Source organism: Arachis ipaensis, chromosome B04 (assembly GCF_000816755.2).
Source record: "Arachis ipaensis cultivar K30076 chromosome B04, Araip1.1, whole genome shotgun sequence".
NCBI classification, from domain to species: Eukaryota; Viridiplantae; Streptophyta; class Magnoliopsida; order Fabales; family Fabaceae; genus Arachis; species Arachis ipaensis.
In genome coordinates this window covers 85,093,095-85,111,169 of record NC_029788.2, presented here as the reverse complement: position 1 = coordinate 85,111,169, position 18,075 = coordinate 85,093,095, and the positions used below count along the sequence as shown (strand labels likewise).

Below are 18,075 nucleotides of genomic sequence, written 5' to 3'. Positions count from 1 at the left end.
CCATATACGAATTTTTTTTTTTTTTTTTTGGTTTTATTTTCCTATACTTGAGCTAGCAACATATGTTAACCTTGGTTGATTTTTCTATCTTAAGCCAGAATCTAAAAGCATGTTAAACCTACCAACATCTCATTTAAGGGAGCATTTGAAAAAAAGAGATGAAAATAGAAAAGTTTCAATCCCTAAACAAGAATTGAATGATGTCGTAGTTATCAAGTATCACTACAAGAAAACAACTCTATTGCCACGTTTTTAAAGCGTGACGAAAAGTTGAAAAAAAGTGTGGCAATAGTTTTTTGCCACGCTTTTTGAGCTACTGCTACGCTTTTGAAAGGGTTACGTCTGAAAGAGTGGCGGTTGCTCTATCGCCACGTTTTTTGAGCCTATCACCACGCTTTTTACAAATTGCCACTTTTAAAAGCGTGGATTTAAGTGGGAGATATGACCACGCTTTTAAAGCGTGACCGTATGTGGAGGATAAGGCCACGCTTTAGAAGCGTGGCAATAGATAAAGATATGGCTACGTTTAAAAAGCGTGGCAATAGACAAAGATATGGCCACGTAAAAGATGGTCAGTAACCTAATTATTCTTTTTAATCTTCATAAATAAAACCTTACATAAATTCGTAGATAATTTTATAATTTAGTCAATGACCAATAATTTTAAATTAAGTAATCCAACTTTTATAAAGTTGTCACTAAAATAAGTGTGTGATCACATAACAACATGCTCTAATAAAATACCAAAAATCAAAGTCATAACAACTACTCATGAATTTCTAATACATGAATTAAAATTCCTAATCAAAGTCATAACATCTACTTCTTGTACTTCATTACAAGATATAAAAACTTTATGTATCATTCATTGCAAGCGAAATTGTTTTTACCACTATCCTACAAAATAAAAAACACAAATGAACACCTACAAATAAAAAATAGATGATGTAGTAAACTAAACTAATATTACAAGCCAAAGAACAAAGAACCATTTGTGAGCTATGGAACAGTAAACTAGTATTACCCGCAACAAGTTCTTTTCATTATTGATGATTTTCAGCATATATATATATATACCCACAACAAGTTATTATTATAATTAGTTAAAGAAGAAAATTTTGAGCATTATATATCTACCTAAAGCGGCTTCACCCTAATCATCAGCTTGATTTATATACAATATATACAGCATAAACTTTCTCCACTTTATCACTTTATATATATATCTTGTGCATTCAGCCTTCATTAGAATATTAATACATAAATAAATAAAAGCATTCTAACAATCAGATTTAATTTGTTTGGTTTTCTTTTGTATTTTGGATGAAAGGACTTAGATATTTGCAATGATGATGCAGCAAAAATTGAATTTTCCAACACATTGCATGACAAATTTCCCGTAAACGTTACGATCTTAAGGATTACACTGCCACTGCTTACTATTTGCTATATATAATTATACCTTTTTTGGTATATCAACACACTAGTTTGTTGGCGTGGCTGTTCAAATGATTTTAAATAAATGAGGAATTCTCAACCATACTATTAATTTAAGGAAAAGTTAAGGTAGCTTTGATTTGAGTAATTTTTCATACTTTACTGTTACTTGTACTAAACGTTTTTGATACGGGTTGTAAGATGGATTGGGGACTTGCAAGTCGAGACGGTTGCTTGGTCGTCTTCTTGGAGTGGCGGGGGATGGTACCTGTAAAGACACTTCGATGCTCAATTCAAAATGAATCTGAGAGGTATAAGGTGTGTAGAATGAATGACGTACCTGAGGGGGCCTCTGGCTCCCTTTTTATATAGTTGGTGGTAATTATCTCATCTTATCTTAACTGGCTAAGATAAGGGAGGTACTTAAATTCAAATATTGGTTAGAGGATGTGAGTCCGTTTTTGGGATTTCTAGAGGAAAAAGGGGGCCGACCTCGGGTATCCGGGTCGAAGGTCGTTCCGGTGCGGGTCCCGAGGATCGGGTCCATAACAGTTGCCCCCGCAGCAAGAAAATGAGCAAGGTCGGTCTCATCGCTGGAAGATTTTTCTAGCCATTGTGGCTTTATTAGGGTTTTGGGCTCACTAAAAAAAAGAAGGGGCTCAAGCCTGAGTAGCCGGTCTAGAGGCCGTTCCAATGAGGGATCCGGGGACCAGGTCCATCAGCAAGAGTGAGTGTGCTTGGTGCTCGGGCTCGTAATCCGGATTCGTCAGTCGAGGTTGGGAGCCGCGAGAGTTTCCTGGCTACTTTACGGTTTACAACGTGGGAGACCGGTTCGGATCTTTGGTCAGTTTGGGCATCTTATCATGTACCCATAATTCTTTTCGAAGGGGAGCCTGTCAGTCGAGTTTCCTAAGATGTCATAATGGCATTAAATGTGAGGGAGCATTTTGGTCTTTTCCTCTATTTTTGCCTTTTGTCTCTTCATTTTTTTAAAAAATGTTTGGTAACTGCTTTCACTTCTTCTTTTTATTTCCCTCGCTTCTGGGTTTATCTCTTTATTAGAGCCGTTTCACATTCTTCTCTCAGTGGCTTTGAATTTTTTTGGATCGTTCGTGCATTTGTCATGTGCCTTTGCATTTTTGGCTTTGCTTCAATATTCATCACGTTGGTGTTTTTCCTCTTTCTTTATTCAATTGCTTTGCTTTCTACTTGATTTTGCGTTTCCACATTCTTCGTGCTGGGATTGTGTTTTGGGTAGGAGTAGCGAGCTACTAGTGGGGATGAGCACCACTGTTCTTGGGTGTGGCTTTAGCTAGTAGTAGATGGTAGATTTTGGTGTTTTGTGATTTTCCACCGTATGGTTCTGGTGGGTTGATGGTGGTGCTCCACTCTTTTTTTTAGGTATGTCACGGCGGAGGAGTGAGGGTGTTGGTGCTCCAGTAGTCCCATCCGGTGGCGTCCCCTCGACGTATTACTAGGTGACTTCCGACTTTTGGGGGACGCTGCCTCAGATGACGGAGGCCGATCTCCAGTGACTCCGCGATCACGGGCGATTTGCGGAGGCGGCGACGCCGAGCATCAGTATGATCTCGCGCTCTCCGAGATTGACGAGAGGGTTTGTTACATAAACCATGACTCCCCCACCGTGCCGGATTGGATATAGGTATATGAGTCGATGTTTACTCGACTCGGCATGCGATTTCCTTTCTCTAATTTTGTTTAGCCGCTGCTGAATTGGTGTTCCATGGTGCCGTCTCAATTACATCCAAACAGCTGGGCAGCCATTCGGACTTTCGAGCTCGTATGCGAGTATTTGGAGCTCCCAACTTCATTTGATGTCTTTTTATTCTTTTTCTTGTGCACCCTGCCAACCAAGGAGGGGAAGCACAAGAAGGGATATGTGCCGTTTAGGGCCCAGCCTAACCGGCGCATATTCAGTTTGTTCGAGGACTCTTTTTGCAGATTTAAGCGAGAGTACTTCAAGGTGTGCCCAGCTGGGGGACACCATCCCTTTTGGTTGACTATAGAGGGGGAGCGTTGCTTTGCGATGTATTGAAATTTTGGTGCCGGGGTGTCGTATCTGACGTGGGTTACTTATGAAGGGTTGTCCCCGGAGAATAAGGATATCACTGATGTCCTATGGCATGTCTTTGGGGAGTGTCCATTGAACCCTCGGGACATTATGGGGGATCTGGCGACGTGCCAGACTTATATCGGTGTGTAACTCTTCCTTTGTGTTTCTTTATTTTCCCGGGCTTGTGACTTACGTTTTTCCTTTGGTTCTTTCAGTTCAAATGGCTGGCGGCTTGAGTACTTTGGTGAGGTTGAAGGCCGCCTGGATCAGGAGTCAAGTTCGGATGCTTCTCCTTCCACTCCTCTATATCAACCTTAAGCAGACTCTCTGACGTCGGCAAGCTGAAGGAAAAATTGGAAGTGGCGGAGACAGCTAGACTGAAGGCCATCAAGGACGCCGAGGATGCAGAGGCCGAGCTGCTCCATTTATCCGAGGTCAAAACTTTGCTTTTGTCCCAGCTGGGGGCGAGCGTAAGTGGGCCTCAGATGCTTAGTCTCAAGCTGCCGTTCTCCTTGCCAGGGTTGATGCTTTAAGAGCTGAGGTGGCAAGCTTAAAGAAGCAGAAGGAGGAGTTGCTGGCGGACGTGAAGGGGGCGATTTCTGCTACCGAGGAGGCGATGAGGGCCCAGGCTTTGGTTCTTGCGCTGTGTGCGGATGTGTCCATGATGGGGGCGTTCAAGACTGTGCAAGATGGCCAAATCGTCGATTTAGAGTAGATTTCCTTTTTTTGATATTTGTCAGTTTGAAGGCCGATTTTAAGACTTGTCTTATTTGCGATGGGGCCATCTAGGCCGTTACTTTGCTTACTTTGTGATGGGGCCATTTAGGCTGTTTTCTCTAAGCCGTTTTCCTGACTTTGTTTGTTTTTATGGGGCCGTTTGGGCCATTTTATGCCGTTTTTGTGACTTTGGGTCTTTCTAGTGGATCATTTGTAACATACCCTTTGTGGGTCGTCTTGGTTTAACATTTTTTGTGGATATCCGTGTTCAAAGGCCTCGGGGTTGATCGGTTCCGGGGGATAACCGTGCGTAGTTTGTGTCATCGGTTGAGGTAGTATTTATGAGAAAAGAAAAATGAATAATTTTTTTAAGATGTTGGGCCTCGTTAAAACCTCCAGAAGTGGGTAGGAAATAGTACCCGATGATGATAAATGCAAGAATAGGCAAATAGAAAAATTAAAAGGAAATGCAAAGGAATTTTAAACACGATGTTTCCCGGTTTGGGGTGATTTTTACTTCCCCGGGAGTAGGGGGACCGGTGTTGTTTCATCGTAAGACGAGGTCATCGGGTCCGAAGTCCCGCCGGATCAAGCCGCAATTGTATCTTAGGCTTATTCTCTGTTTTAGGGCTAGCTCTCATAGGTGGGTTATGCTTCTGACCTCGTCAGTGAGGTCCCACTCTACTTCTCCGTCATTACCTCCGACGGTTCTTCATGAGCTGGAGTTTCCGACTTCCACCAGAATGATGGCTTCTAGGTCGTAAGTAAGCCGAAAGGGGGTTTCTCCTGTGGTGGTTTGGAGGGGGGTCTGTATGACCAGAGGATTGACCCGAGTTCGTCGGCCTAAAGTCCTTTGGCTTCATCGAGCCTTTTCTTAAGGCCTTTCACTATTATCTTGTTGGCCTATTTAACTTGTCCATTTGTCTGTGGGTGCTTTGTCCGTGATTACGACCTCGGAAATCCCAAATTGGGTCACGATGTGTCTCTAGAAGAACTTCCGACATTTGGTGGCCGTGATGGAGGCCAAGGGTTCGGCTTCGATCCACTTAGTGTAGTAGTTGATGGTGACAATGAGGTATCGGAGCTATCCGGGAGCCGTAGGGAAGGGGCCAACGAGGTCGAGTGGAAGTCAGAGTGGATTTGGCACTTGCCGCAACTTTTGACTAGTTGGAGGGAGTCCTGTATGATGGAAGGCCAGAAGTAGCCTACTCGGATGACTTTTTGGGCCAAGGTTTCCCTCCTACATGGTGGCTACAACATCCTTCATAGATTTCACAGAGTATGTAGTCTATTTCGTTGGGTTTTATGCACTTGAGGAAGGGTGGTGAGAGTTCACACTTATAAAGCTGTCCCACTATTGTGGTGTAGTTCGAGGCTTCCCGTTTCAGGCATTTTGCTTCCTTGAGATCCTCGGGTAATGTTCCATTCATGAGGTATTGAAGTATTGGGGAGGTCCATGAGTTTCAACTTGAGATCGGAAGGTCGACCGCGGTCGTGACCGAGATGGACGGTGTTTTGATGGCCTCTTGGATCAGTGAACGATTTCCCTAGCCTGGCTTAGTGCTCGCTAGTTTTGAGAGTAAGTCTGCCCTTGTGTCCGTTCTATGAGAACGTGTTGGACGGTTACTTGCTCGAACTTAGCCATCAGTTCTTTTACTTTTGCTAGGTATTGTTGTAGCAGGGGGTCCCATGTTTATTTGTCCCCGTTAATTTGGGAGCTGCTTGGGAGTCGCTGAAAATTTCTAGAGCTCTTATCCCAACTTCCTTGGTTAATGTTAGTTTGGCCAGGAGAGCCTCGTATTTTGCTTGATTGTTGGATATCGGGAATTTGTATCAAAAGGACTGTTCAATGATGATTCTGTTCTTGTTTTCTAGTATCACCCTGCTCCTCCCAAGCTGGTGTTAGATGAGCCATCCACATGTAGCTTCCAAGCTTCTATGGGTTCATTTTCCAAGGTGATTTCGGCGAGAAAGTCTTCCATAGCTTGTGCCTTGATGGCCTTCCTAGACTCGAATCCGATATGGTATTGTGATAGTTCGACAGACCATGTGAGCATTCTTCCTACCAGGTCCGGCTTTTGCAGCACCTGCCTAACCACCTGGTCGATTTGAACCGTAATGGGGTGGGCCTAGAGGAATTGTTGAAGGCGTCATGAGCCCATGAGTAGCACAAAGGCGAGTTTTTTAAATCAGAAGAGGGCAGATAGTCATCCAGTTAGTCTTTGGACGTCCTTGAGATTTACCGGACTGCTCATCTCAATGATGGCTCTACAATTTTCTAGATTTGCTTCAACCCCCGTTGGGTAATCATGAAGCCCAAGAATTTTTCTGCTTCCATTCCGAACGTGCATTTTGTTGGGTTGAGGTGCATTCGATGTTCCCTTAAGGTATTCAGCACAAGTTCGAGGTCACTGATGAGCTCTTCGCTGTTTTAGGTTTTGGCAAGCATGTCATCGATGTAGACCTCCAACTTGGTTCCAGAGAAGTGTTGAAAAATCTTGGTGACGAGTTTCTGGTAGGTGGCTCCTGCATTTTTTAGTCCGAATGGAATGACTATGTAACAGTACGTGCTGTTGGGAGTTACAAAGGTTGTCTTGTCCCTGTCGGGTCGATGCATAGGTATTTGGTTATACCCCGAGTAGGCATCCATGAAGCTAAGGTATTGGTGCCCAGATGTGGCGTCGACAAGTCTATCAATGCTTGGAAGGGGGAAGGTGTCTTTGGGACAAGCTTTGTTCAAGTCTGTGTAATCGACACACATTCGCCACTTGCCGTTTGCTTTCTTGACTAATACGATGTTTGCTAACCAGGTTGCGTAAGATATCTCCTGGATGAAGCCTGCTTCGAGAAAGGATTTGACTTGTTTCCTGACTTCAGCAGCTCGATCTAGTGACATTTTCCTTCTTCTTTGGGTGACGGGCTTGGCTTTTGGATCGATGGCCAAGCAGTGGGACCCTATGCCCGGCATGTCGGTCGGGGTAAATGCAAACAGGTTCATGTTTCGCTTTAGGAGTTCTATTAGGTACCCTTTCAGGTCGTAGGGCAAGCTCTTGTTGATGAACATGTATTCTTCCTTGGTTTGCCTTATTTGTAATTTTTTCATGTCCCCTACTGGTTTTGGTCGGGGCTGGCCATCCTGATGTGCGTCGAGGTCGGCAAGGAAGATGTCGGCTGCGTCGTGGGACCTCTTACGGAGGGCCAGACTTCTATTGTCACATTCTACCGCGACTTTCCAGTCCCCGTGTATTGTTCCAATGGTGCCGTTATTAGCTTGGAACTTCATGAGGAGGAATTTGGTGAAGATGACAGCGGAAAGGTCATTGATTGTTTTTCTTTCGAGGATAATATTGTAGGCAGTGGAGTCTTTGAGGACCACAAAATCAGAGAGGATGGTCTTCCTCTGGCTCCCGGTCTCGATGGTGAGTGGTAACACTATGGAACCGTTTGGTTTGAGGAAGTAGTCCCCGAGTTTGGTTGCCCCGTGGCGGTGGGTGGTGCACGAAACTGGCTCCATAGAATTCGCACAGATAGACCGGCAAGTATACCAGGTCGACCAAGTAATACCTGAGGTGAGTCAGGGTCGATTCCATGAGGATTGTTGTTTTGAGCAAGCAGTGAACACCTTGTAGATCTTAGTTGGCGGAATGAAAAGATGAGTGTTGTTGGAAAATGCATAAAATAAATAAAGATAGAAATACCGGATGAATTTGTGAAAACAGTGATGGACGAACAATTAAGGCTTCAGAGATGCTTGGTCTTTTCGGATTAACTTTACTTACTGTCTATCCCAATAGCTTTTTGATTTATTCAACGGTAGCTGTAAGTGATTAACTCATGTCCTCTCATCAAGCCACCTCTAGGTTTCTCACTGTAGCAGAAGATGAAGCTCTGAGCAAGCCACTCCCCTTCGCGATCCTACTTAAGGTGCCACAGACAAGGCAGATCTTCCGGATCAGAGAGGATTGCTTCTTTGACTCTTGCCTTAGCGCCACAAAGACGTTACGCACCCGTAGACAACGGGATTATATGTCACATATCTAAAGTTGCTCAGATGCTCTATATGAATCCGCAATGTAAACTCTAGCTTTAGTTCAACACTATCCAAGCCAGGAATCGCATGGAACCCAAGTAGAACAAGAGTGATTGTCATGGGTCACTCTCATTCATGAGATGAAGAACGAGTGTGCATAAGAGAATAGAATCAGAATTGTATTGAAAATAGAACAGTAATATTATTAATCCATGAAACTCAACAGAGCTCCTAACCCTAACTTAGGAGGTTAGTGACTCATACTGTACATAATAGTGTTCGAAAATAATGGGGGAGGAAGAAGATCCTAAACATGAGTGATCTTCTCCTATATATACTACTCTAGTGACTAAGGATTATAGAAATAAGATAAACTAAGTTGATAGTGCGAAAATCCACTTCTGGAGCCCACTTGGTGTTTGTTTGGGCTGAGCTTGAGTGTCTCCCACGTGCTAATGTCCCTTACGGGCATTGAACACTGGCTAGGGACCCCCTTTTGGGCGTTGAACTCCAGTTGCTCCCCTGTGGGTGCTGGACGTCAGGAATGGGGCTGGTGGCTGGTGTTGAACGCCAGTTTTGAGCCTTCATTTCTAAAACACAGTATGAACTATTATATATTTCTGGAAAGCCCTAGATGTTAGCTTTCCATAGCCATTAAGAGCGCGCCATGTGAACTTCTGTAGCTCTAGAAAAGCTCCTTTGAGTGCACGGAGGTTAGATCCTGACAGCATCTGTAGTCCTTTCTCTGCTTCTGAATTAGACTTCTGCTCAAGCCCCTCAATTTCAGCCAGAAAATACCTGAAATCACCATAAAACACACAAACTTAAATTACAATCCAAAAATGTGAAATTTGCACTAAAACCTATGAAAACTTAATAAAACTTAAACAAAACATAATGAAAACTATATGAAAACAATGCCAAAAAGCGTATAAAATATCCTCTCATCAAAACACCAAACTTAACTGTTGCTTGTCTCCAAGCAACCAAAAATAAAGTAGGATAAAAAGAAGAGAAGAATACAATAAATCTCAGAGTTTTCAATGAAGCTCAGTTTCGATTAGATGAGTGGGACTTAATAGCTTTTTGCTTCTGAACAGTTTTGGCATCTCACTTTCGATTGAAGCTAAGAGTGATTAGCATCTTTAGGAAATGAAAATCCAGATGATATTATTGATTATCCTAGTTAAGTTCTTTTTAATTCTTGAACATATCTTCTTTAGAGTCTTGGCCGTGACCGTAAGCACTTTGTTTTCCAATATTACCACCGAATACATAAATGCCACAGACACTTTAACTAGGTGAACCCTTTTGGATTGTGACTCAACTTTGCTAGAATCTCCAGCCAGTGGTGTCTAGAGTTCTTAAGCACACTCGTTTGCTTTGGATCACGACTTTAACTGCTTAGTCTCAAGTTTTTCACTTGACACCTTCACACCACAAGCATATAGTTAGGGAACCAGCTCAATTGAACTGTTTAGGCTATGATATTTCTTGTAGGCCCTCCTAACCATTGATGCTCAATGCCTTGGATCCTTGCTCTTACCGTTTGGTTTAAAGAGCTATTGGTTTTTTGCTCTTGCCTTTTGGTTTTAAGAGCTATTGGCTTTTTCTGCTTGTTTTTTTTTTCTTCTTTTTTTCACATAAGCATATATATTTTTTCTTTTATTGCTTTTTGCTGCTTTTTCTTGTTTCAAGAATCAATTTTTGGAGATTTTTCATATTACCAACAATATTTCACTTTTATCATCATTCTTTCAAGTGCTAACTTTCTTTACTCCAATATCAAATATGCACTGTTCATTCATACATTCAGAAAACAAAAGCAATGCCACCACATCAACTAATTGAACTATTCCTAATATAAAACTTGAAATTCATACATCTTACTTTTCTCTCAATTAAAATAATTTTTCTTTTTAAGCAAGGTGAGAGATGCATGGAATATTTCGTAGCTTTAAGACATAAAAACAGATGATCATGCACTAGAAACAGACAATAAAAATAAAATACATGGAAAAAATATAAGCAACAGGGGAGTAAAGAGAACGAATCCACCTTAGTGATTTTGAAGAACTGAAGATTGATGGTTTAGAAGTTATAGTAAATACTCGTTGCAAGTATAGTTACTAAACCAAGCAATCAACCTTTCTTACAAAAGTTTTGGTTGTCACAAGTAACAAACCCCTTTGAAATTGATAACCGAGTATTCAAACCTCGGGTCGTCTTCTCAAGGAATTGTAGGGAAGTATGTTCTTATTATTGGTTATGGAGATTGTAAATTTGGGGTTTTAAGAAGTAAGGTGGGAATATGTTATATGACAAGTAAAATAAAATAATACTAATAAAATCTCTTGGCAAGATATGAAGAACTGGAAGTCCTATCCTTATCAATTGTGATGAGAATTGGATTTTAATCCCACTTTGTTAACGTTTACTAAACAAAGGAAAGTTAAGTGGACTGATTAGCTTGATTCTCAAGTCCTAGTCAACTCTTGTGGAGAGACTAGCTTTAGAGCAATCCTAGTGCAATCAGAATCTGCCAATTTCAACCACTGTTTTATTTGACAGCTCAAGTGTTACCAATTACTTGACCCAAGCCAAAAAGGGGGAAAATATCTAAATTATTTATAAAAGAAAGCAATCATAAATCTGAAATACCTCAATTAACTCTAATAAAGATATCAAATATAACATGGAAGAGTTCATAAAATTAGGAAAATAAATAAAAATAAAGAACCTGGGATTGAGAGTCACTCATAAAACTAAGAGAAGTCCTAAATCCTAATCCTAAGAGTGAGGAAAGAACCTCTCTCTCTAAAAACTACATCTACTCCTAAAATTGTGAATATGAGAGCCTCCCTTATGAATGGATGCGTTCTCCCACTTTATAGCCTCTAATCTGTGTTTTCTGGTCCACAAACTGGGTCAGAAATAGCCCAGAATTCGCTGGTCTCGAATTCAACCACGCTGGATTTCCGTCACTGCGACGCGGCCGCATGGATCACGTGGTCACGTCGCTAGCGTCAGGGGAACTATAGCATATTATATATCAAATCGAAACCCCGAACGTTAGCTTTCCAATGCAACTGGAACCGCATCGTTTGGACCTCTGTAGCTAAAGTTATAGCCGTTTGAGTGCGAAGAGGTCAGGCTGGACAGCTTAGCAATTTCTCCAACTTCTTGTATTCTTTCCACTTTTGCATGCTTCCTTTCTACCCTCTGAGCCATTCCTGCCCTGTAATCTCTGAAATTACTTAACACACATATCAAGGCATCTAATGGTAATAAGAGAGGATTTAATATTAGAAAATATAAGGCCAAAGAAACATGTTTTCAATTAAAGCACATAATTAGGAAGGCAAATGTAAAACCATGCAAATAGTATGAATAAGTGGGTAAAGAATAGATAAAAACCACTCAATTAAGCACAAGATAAACCATAAAATAGTGGTTTATCAGTGATGGCGGCTACTACTCCTTCTGGAGGATCCAATGGAGTGCTTGATCTCTTCTATGTCACACCCCTGCCTCTGTTGTTCTTCCCTCATGACTCTTTGATCTTCTCTTATGTCATGGAGGATGGTGGAGTGTTCTTGATGTTCCATCCTTAGTTGACCCATGCTAGAGCTCGGTTCTCCTAAAGAAGTGTGAAATTGGTCCCAATAGCCTTGGGGAAAAAATGTATCCCTTGAGGTATCTCAGGGTTTTCTTGTTGAGGCATCTCCACATGCTCTTGTTGAGGTGCACGTGTGGGCTCTCTAGTTTGCTCCATCCTCTTCTTGGTGATAGGCTTGTCCTCCTCAATGGAGATGTCTCCTTCTATGACAATTCCAGCTGAATTGCACAGATGACAGATAAGGTGGAGGAAAGTCAACCTTGCTAAGGTGGAAGGCTTGTCAGCTACCTTGTACAGTTCTTGAGGTATTACCTCATGTACCTCCACCTCACTTCTAAGCATGATACAGTGAATCATTATGGCTTGGTTAATGATCACTTCTGACCAGTTGATAGTAGGGATGATAGAGCATTGGATAAATTATAACCATCCTCTAGCTATGGGCTTGAGGTCAAGCCTTATCAGTTGGACAGGCTTGCCTTGAGCATCCTTCTTCCACTGAGCTCCTTCCACACAAATGTCTGAAAGGACTTGGTCCAGCCTTGGTCAAAATTGACTCTCCTAGTGTAAGGATGTGGGTCTCCTTGCATCATTGGAAATTGGAGCACTAACCTTACACTTTTCGAGCTGAAATCCAAAAGTCACCCTCGGACCATGGTGTGCCAATTTTTGGGACTGGGGTTTACGCTAGTGTCATGGTTTTTAGTAACCTATGCATTAGCATAGAACTCTTGCACCATTAATATTCCAACTTCCGAAATAAGATTGGTTAGGACTTTGCAACCTCTCCTCTGGATTTGTCTTTGGATCTCTGGATACTCATTCTTTATGAGCTTAAAGGGGACTTTAGGAATCACCCTTTTCTTTACCACTACTTCATAGAAGTGGTCTTGATAGGCTTTGGTGATGAATCTCTCCATCTTCCAAAATTCGGAGGTAGAAGCAACTACTTTTCCTTTCCTCTTTCTAGAGGATTCTCCGACTTTGGATGCCATAAGTGGGAATGGAAAGCAAAAAGCAAGGCTTTTCCAACACCAAAATTAAAAGCTTTGCTCATCCTCGAGCAAAATATGAAGAAAAGAGTAGAAGAAGAAGAGAATTGGTAGAGAAAGGAGGAGAGGAGGATTCGGCCAAGGGGGCTTTAGTGTATGAATGGTGTGTGTATGAAGGGTATAAAGAAAGGGTATTTATAGGGGTGGGATAGGGTAGGGTTCAGTTATGGGAAGGGTAAATAGAAGGGAAAGTTTGAATTTGAAGTGGGTGAAGATTGGTGAGAGTTATGATGATTTTGGGAAGAGGTATGGACGTGATTGGGTTAGGGTTTATAGGGAAGAGTGTGTAAGGAAGAGTGAAAGTAAGAGAGTGAAGAATGTGGGGTAGGTGGAGATTCTGCGGGACCCACTGGTCCTGAGAGGCTAGGAAAGTCAAGTTCCCTACCCCTTCTGGCGTTGAACGCCTAGCTCTTGCTCCTGGCTGGCGTTCAACGCCAGCTATGTACCTCTTATTGGGCGTCGAACGCCTTTGAGGGCAATCCTGCCTGGCGTTCAACGCTAGGTCTATGCCTCTGTTGGGGCGTTGAACGCCCATGGCTGCCCCCTGACTGGTGTTCAATGCTAGCTTCAGATTCCCTGGCTGGTGTTCAACTTCAACAATATGCTCCCTGGCTGGCGTTCAACGCTAGCAATGCACTCCCTGGTAGGCGTTGAACGCCAGCAAGGTCTTTGCTTCAAGGTGTTCTATTTCCAGCTCCAATGGTTTCTGTTTTGTTCTAACTACTGCCCATGATCACAAGCTTAAACAAAAATGAAAATTAAACTGAAATAACTTAAATAAACTTAAAGAAAAATAAGAAAAACATTAATTATTGATGTGTTGCTTCCCAACAAGCGCTTCTTTAACGTCTCTACCTTGACGGTTAGCTCCTTACAGAGATGGATAAGGGCCCAGAATTTTGCTCCTTATAGTGAACTTCTTGCCTGTGCTCTCATGGATAAGTTCCACATGTTCTAGAGACAGGATTCTATTCACAGTGTATGAAATGACAGGATTGTCAGTGAAGATAACTCTCATGCCAGGTGAGAGGCCTTCAGTGGGAATTTTCTTATCCCTTCAGCCTTTAGGTACTTTCTTCTTAGTACCTTTGTTCTCAGTGCTTGATAATGGCTGCCCAACACCAAACTTAGAATTGGTGTCTGTGGGCTCTGTATAACTCTGCACTGAGAGAAAAAGTTGAAGCACTTCATGTTTATGAATAGTGCTTCTTTCAATTGAGGTAGAATTAGGTTTATGAACCTTGAATACAAGACAGTCCTCATCTAATTGAAGGATAGTTCTCCTCTATCTATATCAATCACAGCCTTGGCTATAGCTAGAAAGGGTCTTCCAAGGATGATGGATTCATCCTCTTCCTCCCCAATATCCAGGATTATGAAGTCAGCAGGGATGTAAAGTCTTCAACCTTCACGAAGACATCCTCTACTAGTCTATAAGCCTTTTTCATGGACTTGTTTGCCATCTTTAGAGAGATTCTTGCAGCTTGTACCTCAAAGATTCCCAACCTCTCCATTACAGAGAGAAGCATGAGGTTTATGCTTGACCCTAGGTCACACAGAGCCTTATCAAAGGTCATGGTACCTATGGTGCAAGGGATTAAGAAGCATCCAAGATCTAGCTTCTTCTGAGGTAACTTATGCTGAACCAAGGTATTGAGTTCCTTGGTGAGCACCGGAGGTTCTTCCTCCAGTGTCTCTATACCAAATAGCTTGGCATTCAGCTTCATCAGAATTCTTAGGTACTGAGCAACTTTCTCTTCTCTAGTTTCCTTTTCCTCATCAGAGGAGGAGTACTCTGTAGATTCTATGATCTTCAACCAAGCATTCAAGAGAACTTCAATTGGCTCCTCATGAACCTTTGGTTCCATCAACTCTTTAATAGGGAAGTTCTCAGTGGGCTGAGGGTTGCCAACTATCCCTATTGTGGCGTTCAATGCGAGAATCTGTGTTTCTTTGGGAGTTAAACGCCCATCATGCATCCCTTCACTGGCGTTCAACACCAGTGGTTGTGCCTTTTTGGGCGTTGAATGCCCAGTAAGGTCCTCCTTACTGGCGTTCAACGCCAGTGATGGTGCCTTTGTGGGCGTTGAACGCCCTGTAAGGTCTTCCTTACTGGCGTTCAATACCAAATCATCTCCTTCAGATTTGGCCTCAATGTCCATTGTGATGGCCTTGCACTCTTCTCTTCGTTTACTTTAGTTTTACTAGGAAGAGTGTTAGAAGGAATTTCAGGGATTTTCTTGCTCAGTTGACCAACTTGTACCTCCAGATTTCTAATGGAGGACCTTGTTTTAGTTATGAAACTATGAGTGGTGTTAGAGAGGTTGGAGACTGTTGCGACTAAGTCAGAAAGGTTCTGCCTAGGAGTCTCCATATGTTCCTGAAAAGATGGGAATGGTGGTCTGTTGTTGAACCTATTTTGGTTTCTTTCACCTTGATTATTGTTGAAGCCTTATTGAGACTTCTGTTGATCCTTCCATGAAAAGTTAGGATGATTCCTCCATGATGGATTGTAGGTGTTTCCATAGGGTTCTCCCATGTAATTCACCTCTTCCATTGTAGGTTGATCTGGATCATAAACTTTTCATTCATAGGAGGCTTTGTGAGTGCTGCCAGTTGCAGCTTGTGATCCAGTCAAATGATGAAAGATCATATTGACCTGCTGGGTCAAGATCTTGTTCTGAGTCAATATGGTATTTAGAGTGTCAACCTCTAGAACTCCTTTATTCTGAGCTACCCCATTGTTCACAGGGTTTCTCTCAGAAGTGTAGATGAATTGGTTGTTTGCAACCATTTCAATGAGTTCCTGTGCCTCTTTAGGCGTTTTCTTCATGTGGAGTGATCCACCAGCAGAATAGTCTAAGGACATCTTAGAAAGCTCAGATAGGCAATCATAGAAGATTCCTAGGATAGACCACTTTGAGAGCATGTCAGGAGGGCACCTCCAGATTAGTTTCTTGTATCTTTCCCAAGCTTCATAGAGGGTTTCACCCTCCTTTTGTCTGAATGTTTGAACTTCCACCCTGAGCTTGCTCATCTTTTGAGGTGGAAAGAACTTGGCCAAAAAAGTATTGACCAACTTTTTCCAAGAGTCTAGGCTTTCTTTAGGTTGAGAATCCAACCATATCCTAGCTTTTTCTCTAACAGCAAAGGAAAAAAGCATAGTCTGTAGACCTCAGGATCCACTCCATTGTTCTTAACAGTATCACAGATTTTAAAGAATTCAGATAAGAACTGATGTGGATCTTCTAGTGGAAGTCCATGGAACTTGCAATTCTGTTGCATTAGAGAGACTAACTGAGGCTTTAGCTCAAAGTTATTAGCTCTAATGGCAGGTATAGAGATACTTCTGCCATAGAGGTCAGAAGTTGGTGCAATGAAGTCACCAAGAACCTTCCTTACATCTCCTCCATTATTCGGTTCAGCTGTCATATTTGTGTTTTCAGTTTCTTATTCGAATAGTTCTGTGAGGTTTCCTCCGGAGTGTTGTGCTTTAGCTTGTTGCAAACGCTTCCTTAGGATCCTCTCAGGTTCAGGATCAAGATCAAAGAAAGGTTCTTTATCCTTATTCGTGCTCATAAACAAGAAAAGGAAAACAAGAAAGAGGAAGAACGGAAGTCTCTATGTCACAGTATAGAGAATTCCTTGTGAGATGTGAAGAATAAAGAAGAATGAAGATAGAGAAGAGAGAGAAAGAATTCGGCTATGAGGGGAATAAGAATTCGAAAATTAAGAAGTAAAAAGAGAAACTAGAATTAAAATATCTTTTTATTTTTATTTTATTTATTAATTGAATTCGAAAATAAAAGCTAATTAAATAAAAATATTTGAAAATTAAATGATGAATTTCAAAAAAAGAAGAGAGAGAAATAGAAGGAAAGTTTTCGAAAATAGAGAGAGAGGAATTAATTAGGAAGTTTTGAAAAAGAAAGAAAGAGAAAACAAGAAACTAATTAAGAAAGATTTGAAATTAAGATAAGATAGAAGATTAGAAAAAGATTTGATTTTAAAATTTGAAATTATGAAAGATAAGATAAGAATTGAAGAGATTTGATTTTGAAAATTTTGAAATTAAAATTTAAAAGAAGATAAGATAGAAAAAGTTTTAAATTAAAAAGATATGACAAGATTTGAAAAGGATTTGAATTTTAAAATTTTAAAGAAAGATAAGATAAGATAGTGATTTGAAATTAAAATATGAAAAATCTTTGGAATTTTCGGAAATTAAGATAAAAAAGATGTTTTTTTTTAATTAATGAAGAGAGAGAAAAACAACCAAAAAACACCAAACTTAAAATTTTTAGATCAAGACACTAAAGTTTTCGAAAATTCAAAAAGAAAAATACCAAAAGACATGAAACTTAAAAATTTTAAGATCAAAACAAGAAAAGAAACAAGAACAACTTGAACACCAAGAAAGAACACAAAGAACACTTTTCAAAAATTCAAAGCAAATAAAGAATAATCAAAGGACACCAAATTTAAAAATTTTGAAAATCAAGGATAGTAATTTCGAAAATTTTAAAGGAAAATACTCAAAGACACCAAACTTAAGAATTTTGAAATCAAAGACTCTAATTTTAGAAAAGAAAAGAAAAGAAACTTAGAGACTCAAGATGACTCAAAAAGACACCAAACTTAAAGATTGATACAAGACTCAAACAAAAGACACTATTTTTGAAAATTTTTGGAAAGAAAGTAAGAAAATTCGAAACTTTAACAAGAACAAGAACGAAAGACTCAAACAAAAAGATACAGATAAAAAAGAAAAGGTTTTGAAAAATTTTTTATTTTTTTCGAAAAAGAAAGTAAAAAGACTCAAACAAAATAGTAAAAAGTACCTAATTTAAGCAACAAGATAATCTGGTTGTTTGTCAAATCTGAACAATCCCCAGCAACGGCACCAAAAACTTGGTGGACAAAACTGGCTCCGCAGAATTCGCACAGATAGACTGGCAAGTATACCGGGTCGACCAAGTAATACCTGAGGTGAGTCAGGGTTGATCCCACGAGGATTGTTGTTTTGAGCAAGCAGTCGACACCTTGTAGATCTTAGTCAGGCGGAATGAAAAGATGAGTGTTGTTGGAAAACGCATAAAATAAATAAAGATAAAAATACCGGATTTATTTGTGAAAATAGTGATGG

General features: G+C 40.9%; 1 protein-coding gene across 1 annotated transcript in view; it reads left to right on the top strand.

Moving 5' to 3' along the window:
• LOC107637838 (RHOMBOID-like protein 2) overlaps positions 1 to 18,075 on the top strand; it is a 28,492-nt gene that overhangs the window by 5,717 nt on the left and 4,700 nt on the right. The gene's annotated exons all lie outside the window — the stretch shown is intronic.